At 38.8% G+C, this 16,792-nt stretch overlaps 1 long non-coding RNA gene across 1 annotated transcript in view; it reads left to right on the top strand.

Annotated features, from left to right (window-relative positions):
* LOC127529622 (uncharacterized) overlaps positions 1-16,300 on the top strand; it is a 32,314-nt gene extending 16,014 nt beyond the window's left edge. Inside the window, exon 2 of the long non-coding RNA XR_007936248.1 lies at positions 16,092-16,300. This is a non-coding gene — a long non-coding RNA (uncharacterized LOC127529622). The remainder of the gene's footprint in view (positions 1-16,091) is intronic.
* Positions 16,301-16,792: the final 492 nt, after the last annotated feature.

The following is a 16,792-nucleotide window of genomic DNA, read 5'->3' as shown; positions in this document are numbered from 1 at the left end:
TCTGTATTTGAGTAAAGGTTTCCTAGTTACCTTGAAGCATTAATCAATGTTTGCTTAAGCAGAAATGTTCAGCTGTCCCTGAATCAGTGAATATGAGCACAAAGGTGTCCTGTTATGGATTGCTGATCCATCCACCACTAGTTTCTGCCTAGAATGAGCACATTCAGAATTTGGCCTGAAGGACTAGGTTTTCATTGAAAACAATAACAACAATTTATTTCTTGTACAGCTCAAAATCACAAAAAGGAATGCCTCAGTTGGTTAAGGATACAGATTATTTTAAATATGTAAAAAAAAAAAAAAGTAGAAACTAATTAACAAAACTAATAAACAGCATCGTCTATCCATCAGTGAATTGAAGAAACACTGTCAGACTGTAGAAGGTCTGACAAGCCAAACACAGTCAGAGTCCCGGAGATTCATTCATTCATGAGATTAACAGTTGTCTGGCTAAAGACTTTTATTTCTCTAAACAATTTAAGAAAGAATTACAGAAAATTAGCAATTTTATATATATAACAGTAATGTAATTAAAGTCAAGGGTTTATAATTTAGCTTGGAAAAAATGTGTATATATACTCTATTTGATACTTGATACAGTTATACTTGTGGCTTTCATTAATATTGAACCATATATTGAGATCAGACTGGCCAATGGAAGTAACACTGCTCTGGAAGACTGAAAATGTACTACAAGGACCAGTGGGAAACAATGGAGAATCACTAACTACGTATCCCTTCACCTTATTTTGACCTACAGACCTTGCTTCACCTGTCTCCAGTCAACCATCCTCCAATTTTTGTGGCCTTTTACATATTTTCTCATCCTCATGCTGGCATTTTCAAAATATTCATGTATCTGCATTTGTTTAACTTACAACTTTTCTATTTCTTTTTTTATTTTTTTCATTTTCCTTACTTAGATCTCAAACTTTATACCCACTGGAGCTCAACAACTGTTTTTCATTCTCTTCAACTCAAATGTGGCCATTTGGTAGAGTCAAGTAAGTAGATATTAATTAATATTACCACACATGCATGCTTGGGTGGTTCAAGATACCCAATTTTATTTCACCCCTGCTTAGCTTCAGATTACAGTGATGACCTCAAGCTTCTGAAGATTCTTGCACCTTCCACTCCCCCTCAATTCTTTTTCCTGATGTTTTCTAATGTGCTTTCCTATTTATGAATTATTTATCTTAGCAATTTAAGTGTTTTATTATTTGCTTTATTATTCCTGCATAAAAACAAATTTAAATTACATTTAAAATACACAAAGATTGTACTTAATGGTTTTTACATTTTCATCTCACTACATAACATAAATTTATAAATATATCACTTACAACTAAACACACCTTTAAATACTTGTTTAAATAAAATTCCACTCTGCTCCTCAAGGAAATCAAGTAGTGAAACGTTGTCCTAAGTTTGTTATATATTGTCACACGTGTTGCATTGCAGATGATTTACGGGCTCAAAAATAAATGTTTCTCAGCCTAGCCAGGGGTTGGTGCTGTCAAATGATACTCTCTCCTTTTGTTCTCCTCTGTAGAGCCAGACTCCTAAAGACATCACTTCCGAATCTCAAGATTGCACCTTCTAAAGACATAATTTCCTGTTCTAGTCCCTGCAAGATCCCTCCTCTTCCAGCCTTCCCAATATAAATCCGCCATCTTTCCTTCTCTGTATCAGTTCCATTTTGAATACTAGTTTGTAAAGATGTCATTTTTTCTTTTGCATATTTTCAGGTATATGAGGTGGAATTCCCCGAACTTTTATGCTCTTGATCGAGTCTTATTATAATATATATCATGCATTTCCATACAAGAAATAAAACAATTAGAATTACAATGAAAAGGGCAAATAATTAAATAGTTAATAAAAATAAGCAAACAAGTTAAAAATGAAGTAAAACCAGAATTATGTGTATACCAGCACACCTGATAAGTCAGAGTACGGTTTGGTCTGCTGTACTATAGTATTATTATTTGTTTATGTTGTTCATTCAAGCCTTTGTTTTTGTGTTTTTGATCAGTCATATTTTCAAGCATCTATTTTTTAAAATTTGTTTTTAGTTTTATTGATGGGTCTACACTACAAGCCAAAGCGAGTCAATAAAGTTCTAGCACTGAATCGTGTTTTACATTAACTTACTAAAAACAGCAATGACCTTTGCAGGCTATACATTTGTTTCCCATACAATCAATTAAATATTTTTAATTTTGGGGTTGTTTTCTCCCTGCAAATGTATTGCAGTGACCCCTTTGTGGGTGTCACTACTGTAGACAACCAAAGGAAGAACTTTTTATGAAAGAGTAGAGTAAGGCTGAAAACAGGAAAGAGGTAAGGACTGTACAAAAAAAAAAAAAACAGGTGAAAAGAACATGTACAGTACAGTGTCCACCTCCTCTCTGTTTTGGCCTTGGGGAGACCGGTAATTGAGCTGCAATTGTGTTTTAAACAACCAATAGACTCCATCCCTCCTGGCTTGTCTTGGATACCACTTCTTCCTTTACTTTTCTCTCCATAACCTTTTTGCTTCTGGTGAAGTAACACCTACGTTCATAGCCACAGCATCTGGTAGCCACACTCAAACTTTGTAGCATGATGTCTAGTCATGTCTTTTTTTAACTTTGGTGAGTTTTTCTCCTTCCACCTCACAGCCCACTCTACATGCCACATTTGATCACGTCTGTTTATCCTGTGCTAAGAGCCTCCCCTTCTTCACTTGTCCATCCATCTTATTGGTCAGTGCTGTTCTTTGTGTACCCCGCCCAACACTTCTACTGGTAGCCTTTATTTGCATTAACTGGTAAGTGCCCAGGCAGCCACATGGCTCTGTTTCTCTCTGGGCTTTGTCTCACCGCTGCACCAACCATGGCATCTCAGCATAGCCTACTCTGTACAGTATTATTTTAAATAAATACAAGTAAAAGACATCGGTCAGATAATTTTCTTTTTCTGTAGTGTCACCAAATTTCAATCAAATCAGTCAAAGCATTTTTAGATTTATTTTTTCTATTTTAGAGGTTGTTATTACACCTAAGTATTGATATACTGAAATGTCCTATCTTAGCAGATACATACTGCCCTATATGAACAATCCTTCCAAATTTCAGTTTTCAACATTAAACAGGATAAATTAAATATATAAATCTGTTCATAATCAGTACAAACTACCAGATTATAAGCAAAATGTTATATAGGTACAGTAATACCATATCAAAGGGTAAAATAGAATGGGAGACATCATTTACAGCTTCACTTAGGATAGCACAAACAGTAGAGCTGGCCCTGGCACTGACATCATTTTTTACATTCTGTGCTAATTTCGTTCCTGTGGCTACTGGAAGCTTTTTAACCTGCTGCACTCTCCAAAAAATTAAAACTGATAATGGAGAGAGTTTCAACAGGGAAACAAGGTAGAACATGTGATGAGTAGACAGGTACATTTGTGTCTTGCAGTAGTAGTTTGTTGATATATTCTAGTATCAAGTGTTCTATTTGGTCCTCAGTCAAAATGAGTTTGACATACCAGATGTAAAGTATTTCAGTCCATCATTAGCAAAAAATGCCTATTCTCACTTATTTGGGGTCAGTTTGTTATTTTATCCCCGTGGTTGCGTTATTTTCATCCTTCTGAATTACCTTCTCTTCTGTTAATCATTTTCCATCAATAAATACCCTTCTTATTCTTTTATGAGAATGTTCTGATGCCTTATTATGTTCAGGATAACTCTAGAATGGGAGTTTAGTGGAAGAAACAAGGGTGAGCATCAATTTCAAACCTTTAAGAAAGTGTAAAAAAGTGTTCATGTTTGTTATTTCAGAGGAGTTCCAAGTAGACCTAAAACTGAAGATGTCCACATTTGAGGGAAGCAGCTTCATTTTTCATCCATCCATTATCCAACCTGCTATATCCTAACTACAGGGTCTCTGGGATCTGCTGGAGCCAATCCCAGCCAACACAGGGCACAAGACAGTAAACAAACGCCAGGCAGGGTGCCAGCCCACTACAGCAGCTTGATTTTTTTTCCGTTAAAATAATGTCAATACACTTGTATAAACAAATTATTGAATTGTCAGTTCTGTGTGGTTTTGAACTTTTCTATCGGTGGTCCTTAAAGTGTTCACGAGTGAGGGAAGAATGGAGCGTGAGGTCGACAGGCAGATCGGTGCGGCGTCCGCAGTGATGCGGGCTCTGCATCAGTCTGTCGTGGTGAAAAAGGAGCTGAGTCATAAGGCAAAGCTCTCAATTTACCAGTCGATCTATGTTCCTACCCTCACCTATGGTCATGAGCTATGGGTAGTGACCGAAAGAACGAGATCGCGAATACAAGCGGCTGAAATGAGTTTTCTCCGCAGGGTGTCTGGGCTCTCCCTTAAAGATAGGGTGAGAAGCTCAATCATCCGGGAGGGGCTCAGAGTAGAGCCGCTGCTCCTCCGCATCGAGAGGAGTCAGATGAGGTGGCTCGGGCATCTGATCAGGCTGCCTCCTGGACGTCTCCCTGGTGAGGTGTTCCGGGCACGTCCAACCGGGAGGAGGCCCCGGGGAAGACCCAGGACACGCTGGAGGGACTATGTCTCCTGGCTGGCCTGGGAACGCCTTGGGATTCCCCCGGAAGAGCTAGAAGAAGTGGCTGGGGAGAGGGAAGTCTGGGCATCTCTGCTCAAGCTGCTGCCCCCGTGACCCGACCTCGGATAAGCGGAAGAGGATGGATGGATGGATGGATGGATGGATGGATGGATGGATGGATGGATGGATGGATGGATGGATGGATGGTCCTTAAAGTATATTTCATTTGAATGATGTCCTCTGATCCAGTGTGTTGTGCACAAAAACCAGGCACTTCCTAATGATTCACAGTGTGATTACTATGTCCTAGTGTGGAATATGTGAAAGAAAAAGTAAGTCACAACAGTAATTAAAAGAAAGATATCTTTTATTCCTTAAGAAATCATATGATGTGATTAAAATTCTCATATAGGAATTGAATGAGTATTCCTTTTCATACTTCAGTTCTTATAGTCTTAGCCTCCAAACTGGAACTGCAAGTAGGAAGAGTTGACTCCAGTGGGTTTCTATCAGAGTCTGACTGCAGACATTCAGAGCAACTCCACTACTTGTAGCTCCAGGGTGGAGACTCCAGGCTATTGAAATACCCCTTTCAGCAGACTGGCAACGATCTTAGAAGTATGAAAATTCTGTGCATTGCTGCTATAGCTCTGTGATGTCACATTGGCTTCACAAAGCATAATGGGGCACGGGAAAAAAAATGCCTCACAGAGAATGATCAGGAAAAGATTCAGCAAATAAGGTCACCGGTGTAAACACTTTAGCAAAATTCATCAGTTATCCTTAGTTAGAAGCTATGTAGGAGGCAAATTAAACTGAACTAGCCAACCCGCGGCTTAGCATACGCCACATAATTATTTATTGATGGGTGAACACTTCCTGAACGACACTGTTGTCCAAATGGGGTGGGTTTGAGGATACGACTGTGAGTGAATGAAAAGATGGAACTCTGGAGAGAGCAACATACAATTGTTCGTGACTGAAAACTGGGTTTGGCAGATACAGGCATATCATTTTGAAAGTTTGTCCTTGTGCCTTAGTAATTGTCATTGCAAAGGCCAATCTAACAGGAAATTGTCTGCGTGTAAAAGTAAAAGGCAAATTTGAATCAGATGGGGTCAGGGATATCCGGGGAATAAGGACAGTTTGTGAGGTAGGAGCTGCGATAGTTTTACACTCCAGTACATTGCGGTGAATGCTGGCAACAGTCCGTCTAGTGCCATCACAGAGACTTCTTGCTGGCATGAGGTTTCTGAGAAGCTAGAACCTATTTTAATTCTGAGTTTATGCGGAGGCATGCCAGTGGGAGTAAGACTGTTAAGAAATTCTTCGGGGAATGAAACTTGATCTGCGGGATCATCTGTGACGATGGAGGCAACGCTGGTGAAAGTTACTTTGTCGGTAGGGATAAGTTTCAGTACTTGTTCATTACGTGTAGCGAGTCTTCGTTGGTGACGCTTAATATAGCTCACGTACTGATTTGTTCCGGAGTCACAGTTGAGAAGTCAATGTCGCCATATAGTTGTTGAACGGGATCAGAAATAAAAGGAAAACAATGTGAAGGTAATGGACGTGGGAGGAGTGTTAGAGTTGGCGGGCTGGGCTCTGTCTTGCGTGCCATGGTCGGCTGCTTAGTAAATTGTTGGTGGGCGGGGCTCTGTTGTGCGTGCCATGGTCGGCTGCTTAGTGAATTGTTGGTGGGTGGGGCTCTGTGAGTTGGTGGGCGTGGCTCTGTCTTGCGTGCGTCTTGCTTGCCATGTCTTGCGTGCATCTTGCTTGCCATGGACTTGGTGAATTATTCTGTATATATAGATTTTTCAGGCTTGTCGCATGAACAACAATCTACAATAAGAACTTTGTTGTGTCATCACTCACCTGTCTGCTGACTGTAAAGAATTAATCTCCTCTTGATAGCATCATAAAGCTTAAAAATATAAGAGTCTGACCTTTATGAAAATGTAAGAATTTGATTTAGAAAACTGTTCAAGTAAATTCACAGTGGCTGGTTTTGTTCTTACTAATTGCAAAAAGGTGTTCTAATTTCTTTTTTTCAGAGCTCTACTTCAGTGGAACTTTTTAAGCAATGCTCTCTTGTTTTCTTTCACAGTCTAAGGCATTCTTTCAGGCAAATAGACAATTTCAAACTTGTTTATCTCTGAATCTAGAATGGGAATGTGTTGCTACCTTACACTTGTGACTGATGCTGCTACTGGCTTGAAATACTATACATTATATACAGCCTTAACTACTTTCTGTAATTTTGCATGTATATGGTGTGGCATGCAGCTGGGTTTGGTACCCAGCCGGGACGCCTAGGAGGACCGGAGGAGGGCTCACGGCTCCTCCAGACCACGAGGGGGTGGTTGGTGTGGGGGCCACGGGTACAGAGCTTTGAAGCTCAACCCTGTAGGGGCCCGTGGTCACCTCCAGGGGGCACCCCAATGCCTGGAGAGCCCTGGACCTCAACACTTCCACCACACCAGGAAGTGCTTGGGGGAAGAGGAGCAGGGACACCCGGAGTGCTTCTGGGGATACAGCCGGCACTTCGGGAAGATTGCTGGAGCACACCTGGAGCACATCTGGAGGAACATAAAAGGAACCGCCTCCCTTCATTCGGGGCTGGAGTTGGGTGGAAGAGGACAAGGTCTGGGAGAGGAAAGAGGTGGCCTGAAGAGAGGAAAGGCAGAGTGTGGTTTTGGCCTGGACTTGTGGGGTGATTGGTGCTACGGCACTGGGTTTGTGCACTTTTTATACTGTGTAAATAAACGTGTATTGGGAGTTAAAACAATGTCCATCTGTCTGTGTCTGGGCTATCTACCACAATGGTTACTTCACAGTTTACTGTTATTCAACATATATTTTCTGATGTTTGTCTTGCAAAACAGGAAAATGTGCAGTCAGTTTACTTGGATCACCAAGATAGGTTAAGCAGTGCAACGTTGCACAGTCTCTCACAAGGCAGCCCAGCAGTTAAGCTAAAACTACTGTTGCTAAAGATAAAGCTATTTCTACAAATGTGGGTCAGCAGTTCCATTTCTCACTCTGTCAGCAGCAGTGTAGGGTTTGCAGAAACCACAAGAATATGTTAACTGAGTTAAAAGTTAACATATGTTTGGAAATAAAACTGTAGAACAGCAAACATTCTTGTATCTTTGTTTTCTTATAACATTGCATCTGTTGATTTGCCTGAAAGCATGACTTATCTTTTCACACTTTTCTCTTTCAGGGCTCACTGAGTTTTGTGGGAGGCCAGCTTCCAGAGATTTCAAAGATGACATTACTGAGTCCTACTAAGGAAATGGTTACTTGCTATGAATCACCACTTCTTACTTGAGTGTCACTTGTGACACCTGCTTCTTGAGCACTGAGGTTTCTATGTTCTCCCCAACACTTACTTAAAAAGATCTCCAGTTGAAAGTCTCCTGAGCACAGCAGAAACCATACAGGTCACGATATCAACTGACTTATATGTATGATGCATGTTGCATTTTACAACCCTGATTCCTGCCCAAGAGGTTGAGGATATGCATACTTCAAAAGTGATAATTAAGTGGCTCGGGAACAAAATATTGAAATTTTGGGTCCATGGCCATGAAGCTCCCCAGACCTTAATCCCATTGTGAACTCGTGGTTAATCCTCAAGAGGCAGGTGGACAAACAAAAACCCACCAATTGTGACAAACTCCAAGCATTGATTATGCAAGAATGGGCTGCCATCAGCCAGGATTTGGCCCAGAAGTTGATTGACAGCAGGCCAGGGTGAATTGCAGAGGTCTTGAAAAATAAAGGCCCAACATTGCAAATATTCACTCTTTGCATAAACTTAATGTAATTGTCAATAAAAGCCTTTGAAACTTATGAAATGCTTGTAATTATACTTCAGTATCCATAGAAACATCTGACAAAAAGATCTAAAAACACTGAAGCAGCAAACTTTGTGAAAATTAATATTTGTGTCATTCTCAAAACTTTTGGCCACAGCTGCACCCATAGTAGAATCAAAAAATATTCTGAAACTTTCATCATTTCTTTTAGCTGAAGTTAAAGATCAGCCCCTATTCACAGTCTCACAGCCATATGCTAGGAAACTGCCAAGGGCACCTTTACCTTAGAGATTCAAGGGTACCTGGAGCTACCAGAAAGAGTTCTTCTGCAATGGCCCCACTACTTTCAGACAGTTTTCCTAATTTCAGGTGTTTCCCTGAGGATTTCCCTAAATGTTCCTATTATATCGAGTTTTAAAGACACTTCCTGCGTGTGGCCCTTCTGTGTACATTTAGTAGGTGTGCTAGGTAAGGGTTGATGGGCAGAAAGTTGTGTGGCTGGAAACAAACTGACATGAGAAAAGGAGTGGGAGGTGAGCGGTAGAACAGATTGAAGCTTGAAGTACTACACTATATTATGTTTTTGGGCAAAGAACAAATGGCCAAGCTACTCCACTGATTTGGAGGGACTGGACTTTGCATATGTGATAACTTGTGTTCTCACTTTAATAAATAAATATTTACTTTGGCACACTTCACTATGGTAGTAAAAATGTGCTGAAAGTAACTTAAGCAGCTCATGGCATTAATTGACAGATACCTCATGGAAACAGCATCCTGGTTTCAAATAGTACACCTTACTATTGTCTATGTGGGGTTTGCAGTTTCTTTTTTCCTATATCTGCTTAGGTTGCTTTCTGGGTACTGCAATTTTCATCATTTATTCCCAGTATTGTTAGGGTTGGGGTATTTTTTGATGTAGCATGGGTCTTTTGTGAGTTATGTGTTGGTTTTTAATGGACTGTGATGGATTGACAACCTCGGCCATTGCTGTTTCCTACCTTGCAGCCTATGTTAAAAGAATTGGCTCTACCCCTACTTGGCCCTACACTAAATTAGCAAGTTATGTTAGTCTGCCACATTTATTTCTCATAAATTTCACCAACCTCTATATTCATAAACAGCTTGATTACAAAACAACCATTTATTGGCACTTCATTTACACTCTGTAGATGTACATTAGATTCACCAATGGATTACATTAACATATCAAAATAGAGACAGCCTGGAACTACACCTAGCCAGTGGAAATAAGGCACCCACCTGCCTCTTCTGTCACACTCTCAACACTTGCCTCACTTATTATCAAACAGAACAATGATCAGATCACATCATTACTTAAAAGAAAACAAAAAATATTGTATGTTTCAAACAATCTTTTAACTTTCTCAACAGTTATATTGCTGTAAAGATCAGCAAAAATGTGTTTAAAACAACTGAACAGCCATTATTCACAAAACTGGAACTTATGGTCACTTCCTGTAGCAGTTTCAAAACAAAAAAGAAAATCAATGCAATGCCAGCATAAATGAATGTTGGTATAAAGAGGAACACATTTCTACTTGCCATCAGCTGTTTGCTCATGCTTCCTCATCCTCAGTTACATTTTTGTTGTAGAAAAAATTCTCTGCCAGCTGTCTTTGTGTTTTACCTGAAAATACCTACAGTATATCTTTGTACCATTGAAATATGTCATACTTCATCTGCTCTCATAACTCTTTGTCACCTGTCAGACAGAGCAGTTGGTAGAGTGTAACTCCACTGGTCTTTCCCCAGTCTGCAAACATCATGGTAGGGGCTTCATTACCTTGAAATGGAAATGCGGTAATTCTTTTTTTTTTAAAAGGTACTGCTGGACTATGTGATGAATTACTTCAGGAGCAAAATGCTACTGCTGCTTCCATTGCAGGCTGGACTCAAACCTAAAGAGACCATTACAGCAAATCCCCCTTTAGCTGGAGCAATTATACTGATAATATGTTCCATTTCCAGTCTATAAAACTCTCCAGGCGTTGTGCAATGTTTTAAATTTGAATACATCGTACTATCGTATCACCCCATATGAACCTGTTTGACAATTGCCATTTTTCTAATGTTAGCTTTCTTAGTGTACAAATGCCTTGTCTTAATATACCCAGCCAATATTACCTGCTACTGACCCAGTGTGACCATGAGCAGGTCAGTTTACCTGCCTGTGCTCCAATTGGAAAACCAAATGAAATGTAACCAATTGTATCATAAATATTGTATAAAGATGTCAGCCAAATAAGTAAATGTAAATGTTTTGAGTGAAGTTCAACATCACCTTTTTGAGCTTACCTTTATTAAAATTGCTATGTATTGCTTTAAAGTAAACACACACAGAATGTTATAAATGCTACAGTGTTCTCCATGAAAAATTAGTTAAAGGACATCTTAGCTGTCCAGTGACTCCATGGTCTCACCATCCCAGCAACCAGACTTGAACTTCAGCCCAAGATACTGAGTCACGTTTGTACATTCTTATTTGTTTCATCTGTTTTTTTTTTCCAGTTTTCTTTCATATAAAAAAAACACATTAGGTTTACTGCACACTGTAAACTGGCTGTAAATTACATAGCACAAGTGAATCTGCAATATCTCATATTCAACCAGGTGTTTTTACCCTCTTAGTGCCAAATGATGCTGGCGTCGGTTTAATCTCCACACAGCTCTGTAATGGAGACATCAGGTAGGTAAATAACTAGACTAATGCAAACTCAGAAAAGAATTCAAAAGCCCGGCCCTTTACATTTTGCCACTCTGTATGTCAAATCTAAATACTTGGGATCAACAGTACAGAGTAGCAGGGATTGTGGAAGAGAGGTGAAAAAGAGAGTGCAGGCAGGGTGGAATGGGTGGAAAAGAGTGACAGGAATAGTTTGTGACAGATGGGTATCAGCAAGAGTGAAAGGGAAGGTCTACAGCACAGCTATTAACACATTACTTATAACTCTTTATTTTTTTTAAAGGACGTCATGTTAGCAATGGGATGCTTTCTTGCCTCCAGACAGCATTCCAATATGTATGAACTATTGTGCATTTGTATTAAGGTGATAGTATCTTTGTTGACTCATATCTCGAGAGATTAATAATGTAGTGTTTTTTGACTTTACTCTGTTCTGTTTTTTATGTTTCTGCGTCACATATGTTAACAAGTGGTAAAGTTCATGTTAATACCTAAAGATGAAATGTTTAAACTGTTAAACATTATGTGTAGCTACACTTTCTATTGTTGAATTTGTTTTCAGTTCAGTTCTGTACGTTTAATAAGTGCTGACTATATATTTTTTACAGAATGGCAGTTTACAGTGTTATTGTTATGCTAGTTGCTATATACAGGTATAAAGTATGTGTTTTGAAATACCATTTTACATGGGATTTTGCCAAAGAAATAAACTGACAATAATTTAAATCTGAAGGTATACTTAATTGCTACGTACTGTATAGAACACATGTGCATTTCAGTATTATTTTATGTTGGATTTTGCCTAAGAAAAAGGTAATTTAAAACTGAAGCTGTATTCAATAAAGATTCAAATGAGCACAGCTACACAGAATGGCAGCACGGTTTCACCGTCTCCATTATTTTTGTGGTCACAGCTTTCATTTAGCTTTACTACTAACACTGAACCATATCCTTGGAGGTGTTACATTCTTGCTTTCCTGGTTTAAATAATTAAAATGGGATGAATATGGAATTGTCAAGGTACAATGTTACTACAAACATGAGAGATTTTTATCACACCTTCTCAACATTCATCATGATATGAATGCAGAAAATTCTGAAAGCCACAATAAAACAACAGCGCATCTGAGCAAGGTAATTGTCAGGAATGCTGAACAGGGGAAAAGTTTGACTATTTCAAAAAAGTTACGACTGGTTATTGTGGAAACCAGTGGTGTTCCAGTTGCCCCAACCTCGACAGACAGGCAGAGACACAAGTTCCAGCACAGCACACATTTATTTACAAAAGGAGAAGCACAGCTCCTTCGCTCTCCTCAATAGCACAGTGCACAGGGCACTAATTATTCAGTCCCTTCTGTCTTCTTCTTCTTTTTCTCTCATTTCCATCTCCACTCCTCCACAATCAAGTTTTGTCCCTCTTTCTCCCAACTCTGGCTCCCTGAACGGAGTGAGGTGGCCCCTTTTATGTTGCTCCTGGGAGTGCTCCAGGTATTTCATTAGCATTACTTGGAATCACTCCCAGATGTGATGGAAGTTCAAGGCAGGGCTCTGCAGCTTCCCCTGGCAGCTCCCACAGGGCTGCACGAAACTCCAACTCCCAGCGTGCCCTGCGGGAATTTGTGGTGCCGCAGCTGCTCAGGAGGGCGTCAGTCTTTCACCCCAGGGGAGTTAGTGCCTCACAGATGCTCTCTCCCCAAGTCCTTCCATCCACCCAGCATCCTGGCCAAATAATGGCGATGGCCCACCTTCACACTATTAGTACATAATGGTGATCTTATTTTTTTTGAACATTAGAACAATCTAGACGAGAACAGGCCATTCAGCCCAACAATGCTTACCAGTCCTATCCATTTAATTATTCTAAGAAAACTTTATCTATTTTTGAAAGTCTCTTAAGTCTTACTATCCACCACACTACTTGGTAGATTATTCCAAGTGTCTATGGTTCTTTGTGTAAAGAAAAATTTCCTAATGTTTGTGTGAAATTTACCCTTATCAAGTTTCCAGCTGTGTCCTCGTGCTCTTGATGAACTCATTTTGAAATAACAGTCTCAGTCCACTGTACTAATTCTCTTCATAATTATAAACACTTCAGTCATGTCACCTCTTAATCTTCTTTTGCTTAAACTGAAAAGGCTCAACCAAGATAAATGGGATTGTGTCCTTCCAATATTACATGCAAGAGAATTTACAAATTGATTTTGAGTCTAGATACATTTTGGAAGTCAGTTAATGCTTTTAGGACTGCTGCCACAGAGTTTTGTGGGTCAGATATATACAGTACCATATAATCTGCATATAGTGATTTTCTTTTCAAGTCTTTCTCTTTTTTTTTAAATTTTATTTATTAATTTTATTGTAATCATTCCATACAAATAGATCAATTTATACAAAAAAAGAATTGAAGACAAATCAAATCCCACCCTTGAGAAGGAGAGCATGGCCAAAGGAGAATTGCTTAGGGCTTTTTAATAGGGCAAAAATAAACAAAAGAAAGGAATATATATATATATATATATATATATATATATATATATATATATATATATATATATATATATATATATATATAAATAAATAAAAAATAGAGAAGGGAAAGAAATGCGGAAATAATTATCTCTTCTTATTCTAAAATATTATTGATTAGATCCTGCCAGGTTTTGAAAGAATTTGAAAAAATTCTGTACAAGTCCTTCTCTGAAAGTCCCCTTTATCTGTGATGCATTTCGAAAATACAGAGCCAGTGGTTCAATGGCAACTGCAAAGAGCAATGGTGAAAGGGGGCCTCCTTGTCAAGTACCACCTTCTAGTTTGAAGTAGCCTGAAATAATGTTAATACAAACTGAGGCTTCTGAACTAGTATAAAGTAGTTTGATCCATGCACATATGTTTGGGACAAACACAAATTTATGTACTGTGGTGAAGAGGTAGTCCTATTCAGCCATATCAAATGTTTTTTTCTGTATCCAAAGATAATAAGATATCTGGGGTGTTAGATTTAATGGGTGAATATATTATATTAAGCAAACATCAAAAGTTAGAAGTTGAGTGTATGACTAATAAATTCTGTTTGGTCATGTGATATTAGGGAAGGAAGCACTTTCTCAATCCATCTGGCTAGAACTTTGGAAAGTATGTTAACATCATTATTTAGAAGTGAGACTGGTCTGTATGGATGCACATTGTAGTAAGTCCTTGTTTTTCTTAGGAAAGACAGCAATTAATACTTAGTGAAAAGTTTGAGGTAGCTTCTATAAACCTTGCTAGTAATAATGGAACTAACTTGTTTGAATTTTTTTTTATTTAAATCCCACAGGTAGCCATCAGGACTGGCTGCTTTCCCACTTTTAAGTCAGTTTAAAGCATCTAGTAATTCTGAGAGAGATTTATCCAGTTCTACAGCACTGAGAGTATCCAGCTGTGCTATCTGTAATGAATCAAGAAACTCATTAGATTGAATCTTATCTTCTTTATACTGAGTAGATTATAAGGACTTATAGTATTCTATAAATGTGTAAGTTATATTTTTATGGTTAATAATTTTATCCCCATCTGTGTTGGTAATTGCTGTTTTTGCATTGCGGACTTCCTGCTTGTGGACTTGTTAGGTAAGATCTTGTTGGCCTTCTCTCCATATTCATAATAATGATGTCACAATTTAAAGATGAGTTGTTCTGTTTCTTTAATAGTGAAGAGATTACATTTTGATTACAAAACCTGTCTTTTCCTATTAAATGCCTCATTTGGAGACCTGGCGCATTCTAGATCTATTCTAGTAATTTCGCTAATTAACTCTGACACCTTTTTTTAAATTTATTTTTGTGAGAAAGATATGAAATAATCTGTCATCTTTAAAATGCCTTCAGAATTTCCCAGAGTATTCCTACTGAGACCTCTGAAGATGCATTTGTCTCAAGAAAACAATCATTTTGTCAATGTCAATGTCAATCTATACTAATAAAAGGCAAAGCCCTCACTCACTCACTCACTCACTCACTCACTCACTCACTCACTCACTCACTCACTCACTCACTCACTCACTCACTCATCACTAATTCTCTAACTTCCCGTGTAGGTGGAAGGCTGAAATTTGGCAGGCTCATTCCTTACAGCTTACTTACAAAAGTTAGGCAGGTTTCATTTCAAAATTCTACACGTAATGGTCATAACTGGAACCTGTTTTTTGTCCATATACTCTAATGGAGGAGGCGGAGTCACGTATCGCGTCATCACGCCTCCTACATAATCACATGAACTGACTGTGAACGCAGTACGTAGAAAACAAGGAAGAGCCCCAAAGAGCGCTGAAGAAAACATTCATTACACAATTGAGAAGGCAGCGAAACAATAAGAAGCGAGCGAGTGACTCATACAAGCATATTCATAAGTGCAGCTACTGCGGAAACAAAGCACGGTGTAAACCGTAAGTTTAAATTAAGTTTATAGAAACGCTCCCGCTGCCGTTTGCAATACCATATTCGCGACATACAAGTTTAATGAGAAGACACGAGGTATATACGAGACTTTGGATCACTTTGTAACAGAGTTAAAATTGCTGTAGCGAGAAACTTTTAAGTGCCGGGTCTTAGCTAACATTAAATAAAGCCGCGTGGACATCGCAACATCACACAAGAGAGCGGCTCACGTGAACAGACTGAACGCAGCACGAGTGATCACTTCGATGAATCAAATCTGTTCAAAAACACATTACACAATTGATAATGTAGGAAAAGAATATGAAGCGACTGACGCATACAGACATATTCATGAGTGCAGGTACTTCGGAAACAAAGCACCGTGGTAAACCCATCCATCCATCCATTTTCCAACCCACTGAATCCGAACACAGGGTCACGGGGGTCTGCTGGAGCCAATCCCAGCCAACACAGGGCACAAGGCAGGAAACAAACCTGGGCAGGGTGCCAACCCACCGCAGCCGTGTAAACCTAAAGTCTAAATTAAGTTCATAGACCTACAAAAGGTTGCCATTGATTTGAGGCAAGATTGCTTTTCTCCTGTACAACTATACGTTGCATTCTCAATAGTAAGCTTGCACAGCTTGGTCATATTACAACCGGAGTGCTGAACTGACAACATGGTATACAAAGAGAACTATAACAATCGTAATAAACGAACAATAAAACAGCAGAGAACCCGTGGATTAAATAAAAAGGCAGCTTCCTTGGCGAAGCAAGGAAAAAGGATGGCCTTATATGGCGTTCATTTATAAAACAGCGGAGAAGCTGTGTAAAGTCTGCTTCACAAAAAAACAGCAAAGCGCCTTATATGAGCAGGCAGTCAGCTAAAGAAAGGAATCAATAAATAACTATAATCATAATAAACGAACAAAAAGTAGCGGAGAATCCGCGGATTACATAAAGGAAATGGGTACCTGAACAGAAAAAGTGAGTCTCAAATAGCCACACAATAACTATAACAATTGCAATAAACGAACAATAAAACAATACAGAACCGCTAAGCAAGGAGAAAGGATGGCCTTATATGGCGTTCATTTATAAAACAGCGGAGAGGCTGTGTAAAGGCAGCTTCACAAAAAAACAGATCCTTAACAAATTGTTATTGGATATTTTCCCTCAATTTAAAAAGGTTTTGTTTTCTTCTTAATAAAAATTTATTAAGATTTGGCTATATGTGTATATATATATATATATATATATATAT

This window comes from Erpetoichthys calabaricus, chromosome 11, assembly GCF_900747795.2.
Source record: "Erpetoichthys calabaricus chromosome 11, fErpCal1.3, whole genome shotgun sequence".
In the NCBI taxonomy this organism is placed as follows: domain Eukaryota; kingdom Metazoa; phylum Chordata; class Cladistia; order Polypteriformes; family Polypteridae; genus Erpetoichthys; species Erpetoichthys calabaricus.
The sequence above is the reverse complement of the archived record's forward strand: the minus strand, read 5'-3'. Positions and strand labels throughout refer to the sequence as shown.